A 22350-nucleotide genomic window follows, 5' to 3' on the forward strand; every position below is an offset into this window, starting at 1 on the left:
TACTTGTCACATAGCAAATATGGCTGAAAGAGTCCAAAGTAGAACTATGAACACTATTTAAAACACAGACCAGACATAGTGTCAAATTATTGAGTTTCAGGCGTTATTTCAGTTCAAGCTTTTCAATGTGTTCTTTAACAAATTGACAGTGGTGTGAAAACTTAAGTCCTATTTCAGGCAAACCCAGGCTGATCTTTGACTGTCTGTGAAAGCCACAGAAAAGCAAAATAGACTTTCTGCATGCCTGTGAAGAGAGGCTGAGGGAGCTGGGCTGTTCAGCCTGGAAAAGAAAAGGCTCCGCAGAGGCCTTAGAGCAGCCTTCCTAAAGGGGGCTACAGGAAAGCTGGGGAGGGACTCTGTCAGGGGGTAGAGTGATAGGACAAGGGGTACTGACTTTAAACTAAAAGAGGGCACATTTAGATTAGATATAAGGAAGAAATTCTTCATGATGAGGGTAGTGAGGCCCCAGCTCTGGCTGCCCAGAGGAGCTGTGGGTGCCTCATCAATGAAAAGAACTGTTTGTTTTTTTAAAAATCTGATTATCTGGCCCAACTACCCAAATGAGTAGATCTTGCCACCCAAATGAGTACCCATAAAATGCCCTTATTGTTCAATAAGGGTAAAACATTTTCAGTACAAATAATCTTTCCTATCTTAAACATGGAATTTCCCCAGCTACAGACAGAAAACTGGTTAGGATTAATTTGGCTGTTTCATCAGAGGTATCCAGTAGTGTTCTATTCTACTTGATGCAGGATGATGGCATCTAAGGAAGGAAGAGGAAAGTGAATACCTACAGTTGTATTTTCATAGAGATAGAAGTGGGTCTTATGTTTCAGTGATCGCTACTGCTAAACATATAATGTTTACTAGCCACTCACAAAAATGAGCAAAAGACTATAATTCCATCTCGCATGCTTCCAAAGACAAAAAAAAAAAAAAAATATGTTGAAATTGCTCAGGCAGTTTGAAAACAAGAATTAAAAAATGTGCTGCTTAATATTTCAGCCAGTTTAAACAATATATTTAATGAGTTATATACCGCTTGGCATGTGTTGCAAATTTAATTGCAAATGATCATTGGTAGCAAAAATCATGTTGCTTCCTTTGTTTTCCCTTATTAATTGTCATTGATTGGTCTTTTCTCTATCAAATTGCTCTGTTTTCTCATCACTGATCAGTCACCGTATGACATGTGTCACATATTGTGTATTGGAGAGGAAAATAGCAGTCTGTTTTCAGAGGTAACAATTCACAAACGACTTACAGTTTGAACTTTTGTCATCTCATTTAGATAGCAAATATTTATGAACAATGTGCACCTTCCAGGAAAATCACAATTAGCTCGTAAATGAGTTGCTAAATGAATATACCAAATATTTTGCAATTCATTATTAACTCTTTTTCCTCATCCAACTTCTAATCTTTATCGACTCACTTAGATGGATAATTCTCAGTATCAAGGTGCATGCTATCAGAAGGGCTTGTTGTAAGTTATTCCTCTGCTTGATGCAAGTGTTGGTGGAAGGCAGAGTCACTTCTGGTATTTTTTTTTGCTAATGCCACGTTGGCTATTTGGCATTTTTGGCATGTCAGGTAAACTGAGATGGGGAATGAATGTCTATTTATGTTCATTTTTAGCAATGATAGATATGATTCTTGGTTCATAAGCAACAAGGAGTTTTTTTTATTATTTTTTGTTTTACCTTTTGCTTTACCTATTATTGAAACATTTGGTTAGAACTCTGTCCTTCATTCTACCTCTGCTGGAATATCTACGGATTATAATTATTTCTTTCCTCACCACAATTCTTCCCTGTTCCTTCATTTGCTCTGTATTCCTGAGAGTGGTCCAACAAACTTTCAAAAGCTCATGATAGCTAAAATATTTACTGTATAGATGTTTAATTTTTCCAGCATGACTGAAAAGAAAACGTATTTTAATAACCTAGTTTTTCTTTTGCAGCCAGACGACTTTTTTTGAGCTTAGCTCTGTGGCAGAAAAACGAGAGATTCAGAAACTGGAACAGGAAGATCAGGGACCTTCCAGAAATTAAGAACACACTTTCATATATGTGCAGGAGGAAAAGGGAAATGCTTTGCTGTATCACTGACTGTGTACACAGCTAAAATGATTGCAGATTTTCTTCTCATTTCCTCAGCCTGGAAAGGTAAAAGTGTCTCATTTTAGAAAGAAGGTATATTACTGAAGTAAGGGTAGCCATGGCATCTCCAAAATGAGAGAAGCAGCAGAAGGGCCTCTGCTCACTTAGAAACTCAAGTAAGACCTGTAATGTGCAGTAGAAACAGACTAATTGGAGCTTATGTTCAGCAGCTTGCAATTGTGCTTTCATCCAAGACTGTGCTGGAGGCAGTTCAGTTGAACTAGCTGCTGAAGATATAGACATCTCCCAAACTACTTGTTTAAAATCTGCCTCCAGTAAAATTTACTCCCTGCAGCTGCTATCATCTCTTCTACCTGGAGCTGTGTTACATTCTCCTTGCCTCCAAGTATCTCACTGGGCACCACCACTGATGCATCATCATGAGCAACAGAACATTATTTCGTGTATAAGCTCTGGAGAGCCTGAAACCTCACGAAGACGCTGTTTACAGCCTGCGCATGGATTTAGAGCTTCTTCTGTGACGCTTGGAGCTAAAATCCTCCTTAATTTTAATGAAAGATGAGAATCTGTAGGATGAGGTTGGTACTCATATGTCAGTACGTTTTCTTATCTAAACTTGATCTGTGGATAAAAATGGGGGACATCAAATAGTGAAATTTCCACTAATGATGTTGCCTTGCTTTGTCCTAGCATTTCGTAGCCTACAGAGCAGAGCAGTCTGTTAAAAAATTCAGCAGTCTTTTGTGCTGAATAACTGCATTGAAACCCTTGCCAAGAACTCCCCTAAGTGCAGAGAGGGAGGAGTAGAATTTTACGTGTAGCAGATGAAAATAGGCTTTTTGTAAAGTTAATTCTGGAAGGTTTCAGCCTCAGTATAAGGCTGCCGTAGAGCAGTGAGTTTGTTTATTCTTCATGTTAAATTCTACTTCAAGTTATGCAAGGGTGGTCAAAAAAATTCTGGCAGCAAGTTTTTCCATCACAAAATAGCAATTCATTGAATCACAATATGTATTGGGACAGGGTTGAATGGTTAAGACATGGCTTTCTGTACTCCTCTCTTTTCTCAGAGGAAGTAGCCCTTGAGATCCCAATGTCAGGCTGCTGTTAGAGCAGGCTCTGAGCTCAGCAAGCATTTCCAATCTTCATTCTCCCACTCCCTCTTCCCCCTGCTCTGCAATTGTGCTCCCTGTTCACAATATTGCTGAGCTGTCTGTAATGATAAATGATGTGCCTTTCTTTAAATTTGCTTTCTGCTCAGTACTAGATATTGGCCAGCTTGGATGTGTGTTCTGGGTGGATAAATTACTTTGGCAAGTCACAGAGAATTTATGCACATGGCAACAGATGTACCATGTGTGGTAGAATTTTTCTTTCTAGTTCTAATTACGTAACTTGATTTTACCTAAGGCAATTATATTTTCACAAACAAGGATTTGGTTGCTGTTTTTTTTGTGTCAGAAATATGAACTTCTGCGCCGAAAGAAATGTTGGTCTCAACCATTACAGGCCAAAGCAGAACTCAGCCATTACTCAGCTGCACATCAGCCTTTACTGAGCATTGATCTTCACCCATGCATGGGTTGTGTTGTCAAGTGAATCTTTACGGGTTCAGAGAATACAAGCTAGGCTTTGCTTCCTAATGAGGATTATTGTTGTTTGGTAAAGGTAACTGTAGACAACATTTGAGAGGAATTTAAAATGTGTGAATCTGGACTGCAGTAGAGATGCGAATGTTTTTTGTTTTTGTTTTTCTCAATTTAGAAAGTAGTCTCCCTTTGATAGTCAGAGAGAAACATTTCACACTTTATACATTTTTTTGTGTTTGTCTTAGCTGTGAAAATATAGCTTCACATGGAAAAACAAAATCATTTTATTTTTTTTCGGCCCCTTTACAATTAAATGATAGCTAGTAAAACATGCTGGGCTTATAAGAGCAAGTATAGAGGGAAAAATGTTAGAGGCTGGTTATGTATACATAAATCTGTATTCAGCCTGTGCCTTCAATGTGTTTTGAAAAGGATTTCCATGGACAAATTTTGCTGCATTGACTTAGATTTTCAGGCATAAGTTTTACCAGACTTTAAGGTGGCATGTAAGAATTGCTAGTGTTAAAAAACACACGGTGGTGTAGTTCGTCTAAGCAATAGTAAAAAAAAAAAAAAAAAAAAAAAAAAAGTGTGTAGAAACCAGTCATATTCTTTTCTCAATAGTAGTGTCCATATTTTGTGAATCCCTTAAAGCTGTAAGTGCTCCCCTGCAACAAGGTAACATAGTCTCCGTGCTGAAGACAGCATCAGAGAAAAGCTCCTCGTCTCCTTAATGAGATATGGAGAAGGACCAGTTGCCGTCTGGCCACTGGAGATACCCTTTAGTAACAAGATAAAATTCTTTCTATTCAAAAAATAAAAATAAAAAAATCGTACCCTCCAGTGGGTTTTTCTGTGGACTCAGAGGTGAACAACTGAACCATGATTGAATGGAACTGTTGACGTTTTCTTTTACTTTATTTGTACTTCTGTGATATGGTTTGTTTTTAGCATGTTTTCATGCAGCTGGCTCCAAGAACCCTTTTGGGTAAGGCTTCTGCTCTGTTGGTTAGGATTCTGTATTATTTGATGTTGGTGTTAATCACTTTAACAAATATTGTAAATAACTTCAGAGAATCATAAACAGATGTTTTACTACAAATTGTGATTGCTTAGGACTTCCAAAAAACATTACATTTTTCTTTTAAATCCTGAAAGGACATGAAGCATATATGACACAGAGGCTGTGAAAGTGGGGAAGGGGAAAACACTGAGGCTACTTCCTCAGTCCATTGTAAATATTTTGGGGTCTCTTGATGGGCTAAAAAAGGTATATTTTAGTTAAAGGTTACTGGAAAAAAAAATTGTCTAGAGATGGATCTGAGCTCAAGGTAGGAAGTCAAGCCCACGGGTTGGGAATCCAGACACAGGCATGGCTGCAGTGTAGCTCAGGCAAAGACCACGGGCTGATGGCCTGAGTTAAATGCAGCTGCCAAGCAAATGGGGCCAAGCCCATGCTTGGCTCTTCTCACGGCTTTTCTCACAACACTCAGGGGTACCCTGTCAGCACTGGCCTTGAGCACCCCTGGAGGAAGGGTTGCACACAGGGACCTGACACAAGTTCACGGGAAAAGGACAATGCCCACTGTGTCCATCTTCTAGTACTGGGAGAATTCTTAAGGACCTTGTACCCTAGCTATCAAGCCCTTGAAGAAATGCTCTGCAAAACAGTCTGCCAGTTGAGCATCTCTCCACATGTAACAAAAACTGAGAAAATTCAGTCCATGCATTTCAAGTAAAAGCAGTTTTCAATTTTTTTTAGAAAGTATTATGCAAACATATTTCTGCTTGAGTAATATTTCTGTTATACCAGCATAGCATGTGGCTATAGCTCCCCCTCTCCCCAAATCCACAAGCACTGAGGCAACACCGTTTTTGATTCAAACTGTAAATCCCAACTACTATAAATCCTTCCCTGCAGCTCTCCCCAACCCTGCCCCCCAAATAACAGTAAAGAAAATAAGTAGCCAGTCTAAAAAAAAAGAATAGGTGGTGCGTAATATTAAAAACAGTAGCTTGTTGAGCAAGCCTATTTAAAAAGATTCTGAGTACCACATAATAAAGGTACTATCAGCAAATACCAGACTAGCATCTCAGCTAGCTTTACTGGGCTATGAGTTATTGCTGTGGTCAATAGATCTCTTTTCTGTAGCATTCTGCTTATGTAGGTGATAAATCTTACAGTCTTATGGGAATAGGGTCAGGCTTCTGCTACTCTGTCCCATTATTTTTCTCCTACATCATTTAGAAAAACTACTGGACTGGACCATTTTTGGTGCGGTGACTTTTTGTTCAGCTACATACTAAATTTTATTGTGCATATTAAATTTTAGCTCAGACTATGTTTTAAAGCCCATCTCCACAGAAAATGAAAGCGAAATAAAATCTTAAGCAAAAGAGCAGATAAACTTGAGAAGTAAAAAACAAATGCTATTTTAATTACATTTTTAGATGCAAAATACAATAAAAAAATAAAAACAAGTTTTGTTTTTAATAAAACGTTTTTGCTGAATACTTGTCAAATCAGAAGAATGAATGATCCAGTAGTACTGGCACTTGTTCAGAGAAATTTTCAGCAATGCCATAAGCTCTGGGAAAATTCTAAACAAGGTGTGGTTTGAAGAATTCTTGCTGTTAAAGCAGAAGCAACATAAAGTAATGTTAGGTAACAGTGGATAAAGCATTTGAATCTTCATGATTTTGGTGCTCCCTCAGTACAGCCACCTTTCAGGAATCACAGCTTCCACTCTCCTGTTACGTACCCTAGCACCATTCCCTCATGTTCGTGGAGATGGCTACAGCCCTGTGGGACCAGGCAGAGAAGAGGAAGGAGGAATGTGGCTTGCTTTTAGCCCTGACTATGGGTGAACAGAACAGACCTTTCAGTTTTGCTCTGTGTTCAGGCAAAAGGAGGGGACAGAGATACCTTGGCATCAAGATGCAAAGGAGAACTAATAGCAGAGCACAGGATGGTATCACAGAGGTCTCCAGGTAGCCCTGGCACCTGGTGGCTATCTTGGTTAGCATCTTGTTCTGTGAGAACCATTCCTGTTTACAGTATCCCCATTGTATGGGATAATAGGTGTTGAACCTTCACAGCTTGTTTCCTTCAATGGTCAATGTCACTTATATAAACGTGCAAGGAGGGAGAGGGATTTCTTCAGGTACAAGTCATGTGCAGAATCCTGTGACTATCACAGATGAAATGCTGATCCTTCTGTTTTGCCATTTGAGCTGTAGCATCCCCAAACACTTCAGAGCTCATCGTGCTCATGCTTGTTACAGCATTCTGAATGTGGGTCACTTGCAAAGGCCTCGATTACAGACCCACTTAAACAGTGGTAGTGGTGAAGTCATGGTTGTCCAGTGTTCCCTACTTTTGTGCCAAGCACTGCAGTGCTGGGCAGGGAGAGAGGCACCAAGCTTACTGCTGCACTTGCCTACTCTACAACAGTCTGTAGCCCTTACTGTGTATAACTATGAGCTACATTCTCAATTCCACAGTAAAACAACACAGCCCAAAGGGTATGAGGGCAGCATATCACTCCAGAATCACCAGGTATGCTGGGCAAATCTCTCTATTATTTATTTAGTCATTAGGCCATATATGCTGCAGCAGAATGCTAAGTTGTGTGTGTATATATAATCTGTTTGAAAAAGCAAAGACTTTTTTATATTTTTTTATTTTATTTTTTTATTTCTAACTGTTAAGACTGAAGAGGATGTCAGGACAATATTCAAATATGTAGCAAGCTGCTGCAAAGAACAGAATAGTCTGTTTTCTACTTGAATGGCAAGAAGTAAATTTTTTAAAGCTTGAGTCCAGCTGCTACGGAAAGCCCCCTGATGTTTAGGATAATGAAGCAGTGCAATAGGTTACTAGTCAGGGACTCTCCATCAGTATCGGCATCATTGCCACTTGCCGAGGCGATCAGCTCCGGGGCAGACATGTTCTGCAGCAGAGCGGGGGATTGAGACAGGCAGGGCTTGTTTTTCGGCATCGAGGCCACTCGAAGCAGCCGAGGAAGCCGCCAGGACCCAGCAGCCCTCACGAGGGAGGCTGACGAGGCATAGGTGGAGCCAGCAACGTCCCTCTACCCTGACGTTCAAAACCAGCCCCTAAGGCGTGCAAGTGACCAGGAGCGCGGCAAACAGGGCGGGGTGCGTCAGAAGGGCGGGGCACGTCAGAAGGGCGGGGCGCGGCAGTTTGCGCGCAGGCAGGGTGAGCAGGGACGGCTCCTCACCGCTCTTCTGCAGCGGTCTTTCCCTTCAGTACTTGTAACCTGCCTGCGAGGAACCTTGCCATGGTATCAACCAGGCAGAAAACCATGGCCTCCGCATCTCTTGCGGCCTCTCCAGCCGCAGTCACCAATGTGGCCACTCAGACGGAGGGCTCGGGGAAACACGCAGCCATCCAGGTCTTGGGCTGCAGGGTGTGCCCAAGTCTTCTGTCAGTATCCGACAGTAGCAGCGAGGGGTATGCCTGTGGGAGGTGTGCCAAGATTGAAGAGCTGCTCAGCCAGGTAGCGGAGCTTCAGGAGGAGGTGGGCAGGCTCAGGAGCATCAGGGAGTCAGAGAGGGAAATTGACTGGTGGAGGTGTACTCTTCCCTCTCTGAGACAGACTCATGAGCCTGCCATAGCACAAATGTCTCCTGCTATGCAGAAGACAAAAGTTCCCTCATCCTGCCAGGTAGTAGGAGGAGACCTAGGCCAAGGCGGGGAGTGGAGGCAGGTTCCTGTTTGGGGTGGTAGGCGAGCCCTGTCCCTGCCCACCTCACCTTCCCATCTACTCTTATATAACAGGTATGAGGGTCTAGAACACGACAGTCAGAACAACGAAGTAGACGAAAGCCTGTCCCAGTTGGAGAGGATGCCCAAGGCAAGGCAACCTATCCCCCGCGTTGCTACATCAACTGTCAAAAAAAAAGGAAGGGTTATTGTCATGGGGGACTCCCTTTTGAAAGGGACAGAGGGCCCAATATGCAGACCGGACCCAACCCATAGGGAAGTCTGTTGCCTACCTGGCGCTCAGGTTAGAGACTTCGCTAAGAAAGTCAAGCGCCTGGTACGGCCCACCGACTACTACCTGCTACTGGTCTTTCAGTCTGGTAATGACGAAGTAGCAACGAGAAGTCCGAGAGCGATCAAAAGGGACTTCAGGGCTTTGGGACGACTACTTAAAGGATCAGGGGCTCAGGTTATGTTCGCCTCTGTCCTTCCGATAGGGGGGGTCGATGCTGACAAACAGACTCATCACATTAACACGTGGCTTCGGGACTGGTGCAACTGGCAGAATTTCGGGTTTTTCGATCACGGGAAGGTTTACGCGACACCGGGCCTGCTGGCACCAGATGGGATGCGCCTCTCTCAGAGAGGGGTGAGGATTTTTGCTCCAGAGGTGGCAGGGCTGATAGATAGGGCTTTAAACTAGAGTCAAAGGGGGAAGGGGATAAAACCAGGCACGCCAGTGATGGGCTAAGGGGTGATGTGCTAGAATCAGAGGGACTGTGTGCTAGTGAGGCCCTTTGGTCGGCTACACAAGGTGCTGCATGTAGGGAGGCGCATTTGAAGTGCTTCTACACAAATGCACGCAGTATGAGGAATAAAATGGATGAGCTAGAAGTCTTGGCCCAGTCCCGCAGCTATGACATCATTGGCATAAGCGAAACCTGGTGGGATGAGTCCTGTGGCTGGTGTGTTGCAATAGATGGTTACAGGCTCTTCAAGAGGGACAGGCAGGGTAGGAGGGGTGGCTATGTATGTGAAGCATGGGCTGGACTGTGTGGAACTTCAAGTTGGCGATGGCAAAGTTGAGAGCCTCTGGGTAAGGATTAAGGAACAAACAAAGAGGATGTCGTCGTGGGAGTCTATTACAGACCACCTGGCCAGGATGACAACGCTGATGAATTATTCTTTGCAGAACTAAGAGATGCCTCGAGATCAACTCCCCTTGTCCTAATGGGGGATTTCAACTTGCCAGACGTCAACTGGGATCACCACACAGCTGACACAAGCAAGTCCAGGAGGTTCATAAAGCACCTAGATGATAACTTCTTGGTGCAGGTGCTAAGAGAGCCAACTAGGAAAGGCGCCCTCCTAGATCTGTTGCTGGAGAACAGAGAGGGTCTTGTGGGAGACGTGGCAATTGGCGGCCGTCTCGGTCATAGTGACCATGAAGTGGTTGAGTTCAGAATTTATGGTGACAGAAGGAAAACTGCCACCAAAACTTCAGCCCTGGATGTGGGGAAAGCAGACTTCAGGCTGCTCAGGGAATTAGTCAGCAAGGTCCCCTGGGAAACTGCTTTTGAAGGCGTTGGTGTCCATCAGTGCTGGTCCATCTTTAAGCACTGCCTCCTAAAAGCTCAAGATCAGGCGATTCCAAAATATCGGAAGTCAGGCAAGCGGGGCAGAAGGCCGGCCTGGCTGACCAGGGATCTTCTACTGGAGCTAAGGCGAAAAAAGAAAGTGTACGGCTGCTGGAAGGAGGGTCAGGCAACGAGGAAGGAATACAGGGATGCTGTTTGTGTTTGTAGGGAGAAAATTCATGTGGCCAAAGCCCAACTAGAGTTGAAGCTGGCCATGTCTGTGGGAGACAATAAAATATGTTTTTTTTAGATATGTGAACAGAAAAAGGAGAACCAAAGAAAACATAGATCCGCTACTAGATGGGGAGGGCCTCCTCACAGACAGTGACATAGGCAAAGCAGAGATGTTTAATGCCTTCTTTGCCTCTGCCTTCAACACTAATGATGGGCTTCGGGACCCAGGGTACCCTGAGCTGGAGGGATGGTGGACAGTGGGAATGACAAACTCCCATCCAACCCTGAATGTGTGCGGGAATTGCTGCTCCACCTGGACCCATACAAGTCCATGGGTCCGGATGGGATTCATCCCAGGGTGCTTAAAGAGCTGGCTGACGTCATCGCGGGACCTCTCTCAATTATTTTTCAACGATCTAGGGAATCTGGAGAGGTCCTGGTAGACTGGAAGCTGGCAAATGTAGTGCCAATTTTCAAGGAGGGTAAGAAAGAAGACCCTAGCAATTACAGGCCTGTCAGTCTCACGTCAGTACCTGGTAAAATTATGGAGAGGATGATCCTTGAAGTTACTGAAGCGCACCTTGGGGACAATGCAGTCATTGGTCCCAGCCAACATGGGTTCATGAGGGGTAGGTCCTGCCTAACAAATTTGATTTCTTTTTATGATAAGATCACCCATCTAGTCGGTCAAGGGAAACCAGCTGATGTGATCTTTTTGGACTTCAGTAAAGCTTTTGACACAGTTTCCCATAGGATCCTACTGGACAGAATGTCCATCATACAGCTAAACAAAAACATCATGCGATGGGTGAGCAATTGGCTGACGGGCAGGGCTCAAAGGGTTGTGGTAAATGGGGCCACATCTGGCTGGCGGATGGTCACTAGTGGGGTCCCTCAAGGCTCCATTTTAGGGCCAGTCCTCTTCAATGTTTTTATAAATGATTTGGATGTAGGACTAGAAGGTGTTTTGAGCAAATTTGCCGACGACACCAAACTTGGAGGAGTTGTGGACTCGGATGAGGGTGGAAAGGCCTTGCAGAGAGACCTGGACAGATTGGAGAGCTGGGTGATCACCAACCACATGAGGTTTAACAAGAGCAAGTGCCTGGTCCTGCACCTGGGACGGTGCAACCCTGGCTATATGTACAGACTGGGCGAGGAGACTCTGGAGAGCAGCCCCGCAGAGAGGGATCTGGGGGTTGTGGTTGACAGCAAGTTGAATATGAGCCAGCAGTGTGCCCTGGCAGCCAGGAGGGCCAACCGTATCCTGGGGTGCATCAAGCATGGCATCGCTAGTTGGTCGAGGGAAGTGATTGTCCCGCTCTGCTCTGCGCCAGTGCAGCCTCACCTCAAGCACTGTGTGCAGTTCTGGGCACCACAGTCAAAAAGGACATTAAACTGTTGGAGAGTGTCCAGAGGAGGGCGATGAAGATGGTGAAGGGCCTAGAGGGGAAGACGTATGAGGAGTGGCTGAGGTCACTGGGCCTGTTCAGCCTGGAGAAGAGGAGGCTGAGGGGGGACCTCATCGCAGTCTACAACTTCCTCGCGAGGGGGAGTGGAGAGGCAGGTGACCTATTCTCCATTATCACCAGTGACAGGACCTGTGGAACGGTGTTAAGCTGAGGCAGGGAAGTTTAGGCTGGACATGAGGAAGAGGTTCTTCACCGAGAGGGTGGTCGCACACTGGAACAGGCTCCCCAGTGAAGTAGTCACTGCACCAAGCCTGTCTGAATTTAAGAAGCGATTGGACTGTGCACTTAGTCACATGGTCTAAACTTTTGGGCAGACCTGTGTGGTGCCAGGAGTTGGACTTGATGATCCTTATGGGTCCCTTCCAACTCGGGATATTCTATGATTCTGTGATCAGTAGAAGTCCTTAAAGCAAAAAATATGTTAGGGAATAGTGGTATGTTTGCAGCATAACACAACATCCCATCCAGCTCTATTTTTCTTTGTTTTTATAATGCAGATTATCTAAGATGCACATAAGTCTTTGTTTCCCAGATATGGTCTGTCAACCCTGAGAAATTGGTTTAAGCAGTTTTGGTGACTCTTCTGTTTCCTTTGTCAAGGAACTTTTTCCCTTTCTGGTGGGAATTCTTACACATCTTTTTCACAGATTTTTTGCTCTTCACTAGGCCTTCCAGGAAAGTCATCTGCTGTCTTTAATTTTCTATTCCGCGTTGCTTTGGTATTACCCATCTACTTTGCACCGGATAAGTTCTTCTGTTACAGTTCTTTTTTCAGTACCTGGAGTGAACTTTGGATTTCTTGGGTGTCAGATTTCTGCAGGAAAGCTCTGTAGCTGTAATAACAGGTCTTTGACCATATGCTTTTTTCATTAGTCCCCAGTGGCACTCTAGTGTCCTGATTAGAGACAGTTGAGAAGCAGCTGTGCAGCTCTGGGAGAACTTGTCAGCAACTCTTTCCGTGAAGGACAGGCAAATAGCTGCCATGCCATTGGATGAACCAACTGTTAGTTTCACTGAAGGAAGGAAGATCATGGAGGTTTTTTTGTTGTTGTTGTGTTTTGTTTTTTTTTCCAGACATGTTAAATGAAGGGACTTGGGTTGTCTGATACTTAGCTCTTACCAGTCATACCTTTCTCCATAAATCATGTCTAAAGCCCTGAGCAAAGAATGTAGGAAACTTTATTTTCTAGCTTTATTTAAGGATTTTCTTTATATGATTGCTACTTCTTGTTTTTTTTTTCTAACACTGGAATTGAAAGGCTAAATTATACAACCTCATACTTTCATTGCATAAGACTACAAAACGTGCAGCTCTCTCTTGTTTGTTGGACTTTGGCTGACCAGACTAAAAAAAAAGTTGTGCCCCAACTGTTGTAGTGCACAGACTGCATAATAGCCAACTCTTGCATGCTAATCTGAAATTACTCTTAACCATGAAAATAACCACCAAACCAAAAAATAAAGGAGACATTAAGTTATTCTAACCTGATTTACATTTATTTTTAAATTGAATAAGCAACATACAAAGAAATTTATATATTTTTTTTTCAATACATAAGAATTGTCTTGCACTTTAAGAGTAGTCCAAACAATGACATGGCTGACTTTATATTATAAGGCAATACTATTATAAGGCAATAAGAATGGATCTAAGTAATGAAGTGGCCTTCACCAGCTAAATCTTTACCAAATTGAAGGATTTATAAGTATCTTTATAAGTAGAAGCCATCGTTTGTTTAAAAGGGCTATGCAGGTAGGCTAAACTAGTTTATTTTTAAAGGAATCATTAAGCATTTGCATATACTGTTGTAAGCACAGGTAGTAAGAAATGAAAATATAAGTTTGTATCTCCACTAACCGAAGATGTTTCATCCCACTGGCACTTTTAGCCACATGTTAAAAGTTGTTCAGCTTTCTAGTAGTAACATTTATTTCATAGTCCTAACAGAATTCTGGTTTCTGAAACATCTAGTTTCTCCTGAGAGCTTTGAATGGCTGTAAGATTTCTCTCTCAGACTGCTGGATATTTTGCCTTGTGTCTTTAAATAAATCTTCCCAGTATATTTTTCTCTGCATTTGGTTCTGCATCCAAATCCTTCTCATTTTTCCCCCTTTAACTCAGTTGACTCCTGAAGTGTTCTTCACGCATGTATGACTTGCTACTTCCTCATTCAGCTCCTTCTGCTTTTCAAAAAGATGTCTGTTTGGAAGACAGGAGATATGTAATGTCACTGTCATTGTGTCACAATCACTCATAGGAGGAGGGAGAAGCTGTTGTGGAAGTAATGATCAGTCCATGAAAAATGTGCTTGGCTTGTTCACTTGTGAACTGAAGAGCTGGGATGCCCTGGAAAATTATCAAGACGTGAAATCGTTGGATAGTTTAGCTGACTAACTCCAACAGGTCACTACCAAATTTTATAGGTATATAGTTTGTTCTGCCTATTAAGTCAGCTGAATCTATGATTTTGTAATTACTGTAGCACAGAATCAATCAAACAAAAGTTATTAAACTCCAGTGCATGACTAATCGGGAACAAGTATTTGTCCTGGCTTATGAAAAGTCAGAATAGATGGTCTAATGATCCTTTTTGGTCCTAATAACTAAGACTCTTGTCCCAGAGTTTATTCCCATTTTCCTAAGTTGCTGTGAGCCATGAAGGGATATGGAGTCAGGAAAACTAAAGATATATTGCCTTTTAATTTCATTGTGGTCTGCTGTGAAATCACCTGGTGACTTGGAAGAAATGAAATCCTTTTGGCTCTAACTTCTATGCAGTAATAATCACTTATTAAACATGAACTGAGATTTAGCCCCTCACTGTAGCTGGACACAAAGCATATATCTTGAAGATGGCCTCTTCATGACCTAAAAGTCTGTACATATGCCATATGCAGTTGCAAAACTGTCAGAACTGACAAAACTTAGAGATTGCCTTGTATAGGGCACTGCAAAGATTAAGCATATCACAAGCCTCACTCCTAATGGGCCTGCCATGTGATTGGAAGATTATTTCTGTTTTAAATGCCTCTTACCTTGATTGGCAGATAATGTCATCATTTTGACTGGCAGTCCCAAGTCAATCATGCGTCATATTGTAATGCAGATTTCCTTGATTCTCTGAAGGATGTACTAGACTCTGAGAGTCACTTGCTAGAGGCTTTACTTATTACTGTATTTTTCAGTGATGGGTAATGTACAATAATTTACTTGGCTTCTTGTAGCATTGAGAAAAGGTTCTCCAGTTTTTGTGGTTCTTCTCTCAACAGGCAGGACTAAATGAAGACACAAAAACAACTCCTTAAAATTGCTCAAAAGCATTGACAATTGGTTCTCAAATTAGAAGACCTTTCAGTTTATTGTATGCAGCAATAGGCAAAGTGTTGAATAAGACACAGTTCAAAATAATGAGCATTTCAAGTAGAAGAATATGGAAAATTATCTGAGTCTTTCTGCCTGAGAATATAATAATATGATAAAAACTTTTAGACGCTTTGCACTATGAAGTTGAATCCTGAATGACATACCTGACATATTTACTTCTTCGTTTTTAATCCACTCACATAATTGAGCTGAAATCACACATACACATAAGGTGTCTGTTGTTTCATGGCACATACTCCCGTATATGTGAAAACTAAAACACAAAACCCAAGACTAAAAACTCTTGGGTTTATTAACCGGTTTGTTTTTGCCTATTTCAGACGTTTCATTAGCCCAGACTGACCTCCCGGCATTACTTAGGAGTAGGAATCTTGCCAAATATTTTCAACCAGTTATTGGACAATACAGGGAAGGAGAGTGCCTATAATTATAGGCGGCAATGGATTAGTAACTCCTTGATTACACAGTGAATTATAGTGGACATATTGAGAACAATGGGCTGGTTTACTTTCCTCTATTCTGACCACCTATCTAATAGTATGGTATAAATCATGGAACAATTACTCTTTCTAGTTTCTTCCTTAAAAAAAAAAAAAAAAAAGTCAACAATTTGGTTTATGTATATATCCTAATGAACAAACCAGGCACATTTAAAGCAGATCTGAGAAAACAAGTTTCCAGAATGTCATGAAATCCTATCAAGAAAGCGATATAACTGAAAATTAAACTAATAATGTTGGCCCTTGGTCTGCTTCTAACCCTGAGACTTCAATTTAGTTATATGTTAAAACTAGTTCCTGAAAGACTCTTATCTTCATTTTGAAATCTAGTGGCATGAAGAATTGGAAAAGTATTAAAAAAAAAAAAAGTTTTTTTTTTTTTTTTTTGCTTTTTTTCAGAGGACCATTCCGTCCTTGTTTTTTAAGTAGCAATGAAGCTTTGGATATTGGCTTTATATACTTATATATAACTACCTTCTTTGCCTTTGCAAAGCACAAAATACTTATAATTAAATTAGAGCACTCTTGTTTGTCTTGAGGCTATATTAATTTCTCCAGAGAATAACAAGGACAGCGTATCCAAATGATGGTCACATATTGTCAAGACACTTTTTTTTTATTACTATTATCATTACCTTATTATGGAAATACTCTAAACTGAGTAAATAGTTTAGACCTACAAATTGATTAAATTTATTCTGCTGATTTCAGTCAAATTATATCAAGTCTTTAGTACTGAATTTTACATTTTTAATAATCTTTTATGGTTCACAGTCTCATGTACTAACTCTCCTTTCTAATCATTCCTAATGGATCACTTGTCTTGCTCATCCTCAGTTATGCGTAATTCCCTAGTAAGTGTGTGAGCTGCCTCACAAAGTAGCATTAGAAAAATACTCAAAATGGATATTACTGGTTTTATTCACGGAAAAGAACAGGTGAAAACATGGAACATGAAACTGAGACCATGTGAATTAGCTAGTCCAATGCTAAGAGAATTAGAAAATGCACCCTAGGCTAATTAACATTTTATGTTTTTAATGGTTATAAAGACTCATTGGTTTCTTTGTTAGGAGAGGCTTTGATAAGCTTTTCTAGTTCAAGAACACTGAGGACAGAAGTTTCTTGATACTGTGTTTCAACTTGCTGACTAATAGGTCTTATTTGGTTAAAAATGTGCAGTTAAAATGTCCCTTCTGCTAGTCTGTGCAGAAATAATGAGGCATTTATGTGTGCATTAATTATAGATTGAAACTATATCTCAGCTTGGAAAGTGTCTTTCTTCTCATAATGTAGCGTGTGGGCTACTAAGCTCATCTTAGTTACAGTAAAGCAGAAAAATACTTCACATTACTATATGGACTCCGTATGCAGTCTGTAAGTAATGTTAACTTTCTGTTTGTGATAATTTTATGGATATATAATAGGCACTGTATAGGTGTGAAGGTTATCAGCCGATTGGTAAAGCAAGACCAGATATGAAACCTCAGAACAAATAGTTTAGCTTACACAGAAATCCAAGGTGGCTTTGTTGTTGCTTAGCGTGCTACTTTCCCTACAGACATAGTGCAGCCACAGGAGTGTGGTAATATAATAAGTTGATTAAAGTTGTATAATCTAACCATCAGAAAAAAAAATAATCTTAAAGCATTCTCTTATTCCTGATCCTTTCCTTTTTTTAGCATGGAGGTTTTATGAAGCAGGGGTAATGTAGCACTCTAATCCTGTGTTGCAGCATGTGTGGCAGAGGGTATTCTGTTTGTTTGGGGCTGTTTTCAAATCATTAATGCTGTTATTTTTCAAATGGCATAAAGAAAACACAGATCATTTCTGTGTAGAAGATAATGCAACTGTATGGAGACTTAACTAAATCAATCCCGAAGATGCACAACTTCATTTCTCATAAATGCAAAACTAGTTGTACTTTCCCTGCACCAGGTTTTTCTGATGGTCTCTGTAATAACTAACGTGGAGTACTTGGAAGAAAATATTCTCTTCCCTTAAGTTGAACTGTGTAAGCACGGAGAAGTTGAATGTTAAATTGGGGGAAAAATGGGTTGCACCTTTAAGAAATAGTGTTAATACTGTGTTAGACTCCAGATGCTCTTTATCATATAATCGTTATCATAAAAAGTCTTAATGTAAAAGATCCTAATAGAGTCCCACAGTGTTTCAGGAACAACCTGGATTGGCCTTTGCATTTAAATTAGAGAATAATTAGATCCAGGAGGAGAAAAAAATGGTGAAGTGCATTCTGCTTTTCTCCTCTAAGGGAAACACACACACAGTCCCAAAACTATTAAATAGGCATTGTGAGAACATGGGATACATTTAACATTTTGGAATGAGAACTTATTTTATCATCCATAACAGTAGAAAAGTGTAGCATTGTCCTTCATCTGTCAATAAACTTTTCACTGTTGACTGAAAGTTAATCTCAAAACAAACGGATATGAAAAAGGGGGAAAAAAATTAGCCCTTCCACTGCCTGCCTCCTCAGCCAGTAGTTCCTGACTTTTCTTAGAAAAACTAGTAATACTGCCTACCAAGGAAAGCAGTGCTGCAGTGAAAGCTTTTGTGACAGAAGTTCTCAGTTTAAGCCTTTTATGTATGGAGAGTTGACTATTTGCAACTAATCAAAGGAAGGATGTAATGTTCCATAAAACCTCGTTTGAGATTACAGACAGTGTTAATTTGCAATGGTTCCATTTTGTTGTTGTTGTTTGTTTGCTTTAATGTTTAATAATAATTTTTAGACCTTAAACATGAAATCCTGAATTGCTGGAATCCAACAGAAAAAATCCCCTAACAATTTTGAGGTATTTTTCTCTATTATTCCTTACAAAATAATGTTCTTCATTAGTCTTGGAGAAGGCCATCTGTTAGCTAAGCCCTGCTATTATTACTGCCTTATCTTTCCTGTCTGACACATCTGCTGCACGCTGGCCTCATGAGGAAAGGGGCTAGGAAGTGAACTGTGACAGCAGAAGTGTTTAAGCCCTCTTCTGCCTTTGCATTGACTCCTGCCATGGGTGCCTGACATGCCAAAGGTGAATCACTTCGAAAGCAGGGCTCTGTCCCAGCAGAGAGTGTGCCAACCAGAAGCACAGTTACCCTGATTTTCCTCAAAAGCTAGGATTTTATGTTGTATTAGAATGAGGGCTGGTCCTTAGAAGTCATGATGGAGCATAAAGGATGATTTTTATAACAGTTTTTCAAAGAATTTTTGGTAGGCCCCATGTGTATAGACCCAGCAGATTTGTAGTGACCACAGCTGTATTAAAGCCAAAACACAACTTGCACATCCCTCAGCATGGCTCACAGCTCAGTATCTGTTTTCAGTATTAGTCCTCAGAGAATCTGCTCAGCCTTTCCTGATATAGGGAGTTACAGAAGAGAAGCTTAAATATTTATGTCACCTTAAAGCATGGGAAAATTACTGCCTATATCACCATCTGCATCCTGTTTTGATGAAGGAAAATGCAGAATCACAATACGATGTAGCACAGTTTGTGCAGTAACAAGTATTAGAAGATTTTACATTTCATGAAGTTGGAACTGAGAGCTAAAGCAGAGGTTTTTATCACGGTGTTTTGTAAATCTGTCTCTATTTTGTTCTTTTAGAAGTGCTAATGCTTTTAGATATTCACTGGTTTTCTTGAAGGTTGGGAAATAGTTGTGTGTAGTCATCTGGAGCTGAAATATTTCCTATTACTTGCCAGTAAGAGATTTATTTAGACATCTCACTGTAGTGAGAAAATAGCTTGTGTGTATGCCCTTAAAAAAAGCAGTCCACTGAGAATATACCTATCTTTGTGTGGCAGATAAATAGTTCCATCAAGATGAAGTTAAAGTTAACCTTGTATTATAATGTTTTTGTTATTCAAGTTATGGTTTAAGCCAAGCAAACTCCTGAAAATCTCTTGAAGATAGAAAAGTTTTTATCCAGATGCATTTTGGGGGGGGCGGATCATCTGTTACCTAACATGACTGCTGAATCTTGTGGTTTACGTAGGGCATCCAGCACAATCACATGAAAACAGAACATGCAGGATCATGCTGTGAATAGCTGTTCTGCCTGGTGCAATGGGATTTGGGAGGAAAGTGAAATGGGTTTTCAGACTGCTTCCTAGACAGTGCTGACACTTCTTGCATATTCTCTACGCTAAGGGGGCTGTGTTTTAAATGCTGATGTTGAGCCTTCTCCTTCTACCTAATTTTATTACATTTTACAGTGGTTTACATTAGCAGGGAGTATTGTAACATGTGACTATGCCTCCTGAGTTCAGGAACACTTTATTGGGGTTGACAGAAGCTTTCATTTTAAACAAATTTCTATAAAATGAACAAAGTCTAGAACACCATACTTGGCAGTTTCCTCTCATGCTACCATTTTGTTCCAAAATGAAATATGACAACACAGTAGCTTGCAGTAATTACAGTAATTGACTTCAGAGAGTTCAAGATGATCAGGTAATTAGCTGCTTTTTGGTAGAGAGATCACCAATATCTCCCTGCTTCCACACTTCTGTGGTTCAAAGATATTTTTCACGGGACTTTAAACCAAAGCACTTCTACCCAAATTCTGAATACAGTTCACGAGGCTGACTTGTGATTTTAAAAACAAAATCTAACTGCCACAGGAAAAAATAAATTGCCTTTCCTCCTATCTAGGAGAAGGTGTCATGCTGATGCTCTTGCAGAGCCAGCACGTGATGAGAGAGGTTGTAGCTGGCAGAGAGAGAATTCATTTAAAAATGTCTCTTTTACTAAGGAATTGCAGGTAATTTCAAGAGAATAAATTAAACGTCATAAAGGATCTTTATTGATATCTTTTCAAACTTTTCTATGGGAGAAGGAGAGGGCAAATAGAGTCTATTGAGAATTTTTATATAAGCTGTGAATGAAACACATAAAGCTCTAATTGTTAGTAAGCCACTGTGCTCTAAATGGTTCACATATAATGGGATCGTTTCTATGCAGCTTCAACAGAACATTCTTCCATTTTCTGGTAAACAGGCTTGTGTGCATGGCAGATGATTTGTGTTTCTTTGCCTGCAAAATCATTTTGCAAAGAAAGATCACCACAGAAAGAGATCATAATAAGAACTAACTCCTATTGGTTTTACCTGACTGATGGTTAGTTGTAAAAGAAAAATAGATCCCTATGATGCATGTGATAGTAGTAAAACTTGAATTTTTGTAAAGGCTAAATAGAGAACATCTGTCAGTATAGGATTATTGCAGATATACACAGCTTTGGAAGCTCAAGACAGTGAAATTTTCCCTTTCACTTTTTGTATACGATTTCAGAACAGTAGACATCAAAGCTGAGAAACTTCAAAACATACAATAAATCACTTAACATCAATATAGACACGTAAAGCACAGTATGGAATAGATCCAGGTCTCCTAGCCAATGTTACGACATAGAAAAGACATTCTATACTGTAAGTTTTAATCAAAATTTCTCTTTTGTTTATACACAATTTTGTACTTCACTAAGGTTTGCAGTAAACTTAAAGAATAAATCTTCATCCTCAGAGCAGCTCAAAATTTATCTGGAGAAAAGCTGAGGAATTTGATCCAAGGGTGAAACAGGAGATTGGACTGTATGGGCTCCTGAGGATCCCCTCCAGTCTAAATTATATGATGATTCAGTGATTAACTTCTATTATCCTCCTAATTCAAGATGATATCATCTGAATTCAGACTCGTACTTAATTGGCATTAATCACTTTTGTGATCCATGGAAACTAATTGTGTGATCCTGAGCCAGCCCACTTGCCAAGTAAAATATGTTAATGTAACCACTGGAAGCTCTGGCTTGTAATGTGATTGCTCCACCTACAGAGAGACATTCCTTGCACTAGGCAGCAGCTGAAGTGCTGGTTTATTCCTTACTGCTGCCATGGGGAAAAAATGAGGAGTAGAAAGGAAAGATGGAAATTTCTCCTAGGTAGGAAGCCCTTGGTGATGGCCATGGCTGTTTTAGCTCATAGCATAGCCTTTATTTGGTGTGCATACACACACAGAGACTGGCTTGTTCTTTCTGCAAATGAGAAAAACAGTTAGTAGAAATCAGTTAGTAGAGATCATAAAAATCCAGGTTCTGATGGATCTACCTCACCATCTGTGAACCTGTTGTTCTTTCAGATCATGTAGTATGAATTAGCACTTGAGTCTCACTGGATTTTTAAAGGGTTTGAAGCTGTAGCAAAGTCAAAATTTTTATATGAAATATGTAGCAGGGCAGATAGCTAAGCAAGAACATCCATAGCTTTTAAAAAAAGCTGCATCTCTAGAGTTAGAAAATTAAAAGTGAAATCCTCGTCAAAGTGATAAATGCACTGAAGCCTGTATTAAACAACCTCTCGAGGGACTTCCAAAAAAAGAAAAAGTCTCTTAAGGTACGGAGGTTTATCTTCTGCATGTTTCTAATGCTGCAGTTGCCTTCCCTGGTGCTTAAAGTTTAAAGTTTTAAGTGATGTCTTGATCTGCTGGTTAGGATTTTGATGATGTGTTAACTGTGAACAACTGCAAGTGAACGTTTTTCAGGTGGAGTTTCAAATGGGCAGCTGTGAAGACCAAAAGTAGAAAAACAACGTTCTTTGGTCATCTTAACTCTTTCAATAAGCTTTACTTTTGACATAGCTATTGCCTAAATGAACCGTTTTTATTAGTGTTGCAAATGATCTGCAATACAATCATATTGTTTCTCAACCATCTGGGATTCAATTA

The 22350-nt window shown here is 40.6% G+C and overlaps 1 long non-coding RNA gene across 1 annotated transcript in view; it reads left to right on the plus strand.

Moving 5' to 3' along the window:
• Nucleotides 1–22350, plus strand: part of LOC121078581 — a 172852-nt gene that overhangs the window by 51256 nt on the left and 99246 nt on the right. The gene's annotated exons all lie outside the window — the stretch shown is intronic.

Source organism: Cygnus olor, chromosome 15, assembly GCF_009769625.2.
Source record: "Cygnus olor isolate bCygOlo1 chromosome 15, bCygOlo1.pri.v2, whole genome shotgun sequence".
NCBI classification, from domain to species: domain Eukaryota; kingdom Metazoa; phylum Chordata; class Aves; order Anseriformes; family Anatidae; genus Cygnus; species Cygnus olor.